The sequence below is a fragment of the Stegastes partitus genome, unplaced genomic scaffold (genome assembly GCF_000690725.1).
Source record: "Stegastes partitus isolate 25-593 unplaced genomic scaffold, Stegastes_partitus-1.0.2 Scaffold304, whole genome shotgun sequence".
NCBI classification, from domain to species: Eukaryota; Metazoa; Chordata; class Actinopteri; family Pomacentridae; genus Stegastes; species Stegastes partitus.
Genome location: NW_007578035.1, coordinates 555,972 through 559,827, shown reverse-complemented (window position 1 = coordinate 559,827; position 3,856 = coordinate 555,972).

Genomic DNA, 3,856 nt, shown 5'->3' with positions numbered 1-3,856 from the left:
CAGACGATACAGAACTGCCAGCTCAAACCCAAATCAAGAGTCGATCACATCACTCCTTTTTCAGCTTCTTCTCATTGACTTCCAGGATGATCTGAAGCGCTTCTTGAACCCACTGATGTCGACTCCAGACCTGGATTCTGATAAAATGAAGAAAATATTGTCGGGAAATGTACAACAAAAAACAAATTGATTAGAAGACAAAGCATTTGTGCAACATGTCTACAAAAAGAGCACATTTGTAAAATGAATGGAAGAGCTACAACCCAACTTCCTCTGGGAACGGAAGGTCACATAAGAACAACCAGATGGTCATGGTTCTACTGAATCTGAATACATTTTAACAGTAGCGAGCCATGCATTTTACATCTAGGCCTTCAGTAGTGTCCTAACTGAATCAAACCACCTGTTTACACTGTCATTATGATGCCACGATGATAGACACCATCAATATTATACAGAAAGGCAGCATAACAGGATGTTGCATTGTAGACAAGTATCTCCTGTAGCAAGAATGAATGCCATCACTAAAGCAAGAAACCCAGTTAAAACAATTCAACAAGTCTCCTCACTGCAGCCACAGCTGCACCACATACATCCCATCTAACAGGAGCATCAATGTCAGTCCAATAAAATGACAAAACATATATAAATGTAAATAAAATTCATTTTACTCACACAAACTCCATCCTCCTTTCTTTCCTTACAAACGATTCAATGACTGTGTTGAGCAGGTAATCTGTGCGTTTCACTCCCAACAATAAGTCCTGTTCTATCTCCATGGAGGCTAATGCTGAAAGGGCTGAGAATGTCCGCTTGCTTAACTTAAAAAACAAAACAGCTATTTATACTTTTACGATAAAGTTTAGCTTGTGCAGGTCGCTACAGACAGGATTGGCTAGCTTTGGCTGAGCTCTCTGACCATCCAATCAGAGGACGTCAAAGTGCTGACGTTATCGTAGGCTAGCTAGCTGGCCCTGGGACCACCAACTCTCAATCTGATTGGTTAAAGCAGCCGTTTCATTTCAATGCATTGCTACAGGGGCACTGCACTTTTGATTCTGAAGGCCTCGGGGCAGATTTCTTTGACCTCGGCAACATATGATTGGATAAAAGCTCGAAGCACCAGAGCCCAGAGACACACGATTAAATGAAGAGGATAGATTATTGGGAATAATGTAAAACGATTCATGGGAAAATATTAAAACGTATGTTAGTGATTCTGATAGAGATAAATGAAGTCCGGTGGATGGTACTCAGAAAAACAAAATTCATACAAACAAGAGGACCTCTGACTGGACGTTTTGAACTAACTTATCTAATCTATATCAACAACAAAATAACTAATAACTGAAATCCTGTGCTGCCTATCTAAATAAAAACAGGAAGTGGACATCTAGACATTTACTTTAACTGCAATTTCATAAAAATGCTTTTGATAAGGTCTTGAACTGAGTCCATCCACCAGTGACAAACTGGTGTCTCATACTTGGGTCAACAGAGGCGAGATGCTCATGGTCAATCACTCAGCCAGAATGACAGTTTTCCTGAGTTTTTAAGCAGTTGTGCTGATGACCTGCACAGCTTGATTGGAGAGCAGCACTGGAGCACCGGTCCAATCAGTTAGAGCAGGAGGCAGGATGGAGGTGGAGCAGTTACAGTAAGAGGCTTTAACTACTGCAGGTTTGACCAGTACATGATGTAGAACAGTTATTTACAGCACAGATTGTAAAAACACAAGTAAAGAAACAGCCCCCAGTGCTTCAAGAGTCAAAATGGAAAAACTCTGCGATGTCTGTGTTTGGTGTGGACACGTGAAAAACAAACCAGGGATTTTTCATGTGACGTAATACACAGTCATCAGTCGTTATACAGTGAACACTATGTGATGGTTGAAGGGTTTCGGTCAGTTTTTTTCATCATCTTCCTGGTATGGATCAGCAGGACAATCATTATTGAATGATTAATTGAATTTAATGGAAATTAATCCTCTAATTCACTATGTTAACATGTTAAACTCACTCTTCGTGTCCTCTGTAATACAGATTTATCCTTTAATAAAAATTCATTTTGAATGAGCTGACAGTACAGAAAGAAAAAGAAAAAAACTTCTTCTTCTTCTTCCCATTTTGGTTCATGCAATACCTAGATTTTTAGATTTTTACTTTTCTTTTGTTGTCAATTCTGAATTCTTAGAAGTGTGAGTGCCAAGAGTGCCCTTTGTATCAAGAATGTAGAATTTTACTCACATTTTGATATTAGTGAAGATTACAAATAAAACCTCTTCTCTCTTAGTTAACTCTGTTCTTATCTTTAGTTTGTCCAAATTCAGCTTTGGTAATAATATGTTTGTCTTCAAAAGTACCTCACATTAAAATGTATATTAGTCCAAACGTTCCAGTCTGAACAGTCACCTGTCGCTATGTTGAGAGTCTTTGTCTCCACAACAGCTGGAGCTACAAGTAAAAGTAAAGGAAACACTTTTAAAATCAATGAATTACAAGCCATTTGAAAACGTAAACTAAAAAAGTGAAGCATAACATCACAGGAAGTCACAAGAACGATGAGTGTGAAGTTAAGCCTGAACCTGCTGGTGTATCTGACATTTCAAAACCACGCTGACTGCATGCAAACATGGAAAAACCCTCATTTACGTCATCCACAGGTGACGCCTGAACAACCTTTGTCAACTGTGGCGGTTGCGTTTGCCAGCAACAGCCAAGTTATGTGTGTCTTTTGACCACAGCACACATCTAATGATATGTCTTGGTTTTCTCTGGCGATGTGTAAACTGGAGTTGGCCCTGCTCAAGTCCTTCAGTATTTAATAATGAATCTAAGTGAGTTTGTGATGGATAGTGTGCAACAGATGAAAACGACTCATTTTCAGACAAAACTATTTTATGTAATTGCTCAGATTTATATCTAATAAAGCAAATAAAACCTTGCAATTTAAACTTTTAAATACTTTTTTTTTAACATTTAGCCACATACAGTATGAGTGTCTTCTGCCCAGATCACAGACCTGATGATGTGTCTTGGTTTTCACTGGCTATGTGTAAATTGGGGTCGACCTTGCTCCAGTCCAGAAGTACTTAGTAATGAATCTGAATGTATTTGTGACGGATAGTATGTGACAGATGATAATGATTCATTTTCAGACAAAATTATTTAATTCAGAGAAACGTAAATTTCATTTCTGTCAAAGTTACGACACTATCCTATTTTAAGCACGTGAAATTTTGTTTTTGTACCACATCTGTATTAGTACTGATCACTGTTACAACAGCTGATGCAGATCCTTGTGTTAACTGTCTGCTGATCTGCTGGAAAGGCCGTAAAGCTCCACAAGGAAAGATTGCACTCCTCTTCCTCACCCAGTGCAGATGTGTGAAGGTGAGAGCTGTCTGGTGGTGTTTTTGCATGCATCGTGTTTAAGTGCACAGCATTTACAGACTCTGCTGGGATGTTTGTTTCGAGGTGGAATCCTCTTGTTAACCATTCCTCCAAACTACCAACAGAAAAAGGCATCCAGAAAAATGGCTGATTGGGTCTTCAGACAGATGTTGACAACGAGCGCTCTGAAGTGAGCAACCGCTAGGCAGCAAAGCAAAGGAAGTCGGATGAACACTCTTTTACTGCTCTGTGGGATCCGAATTGGAGAGCTTCAACCTGAAATGAAAGAAGCAAACAGACTGTGGCACAACTGACGTATGCATGTATGCTACATAATTCAGAATTCAAAATGGAATATGTGACTGACAAAACCTGCAGTCATTTGAGGTCACAGAGAGCTAGGCTTACCATCCTGGTGAACCATCGTGCTTTTTGGCCAGATGTAACCATCTTTTTGATTGATT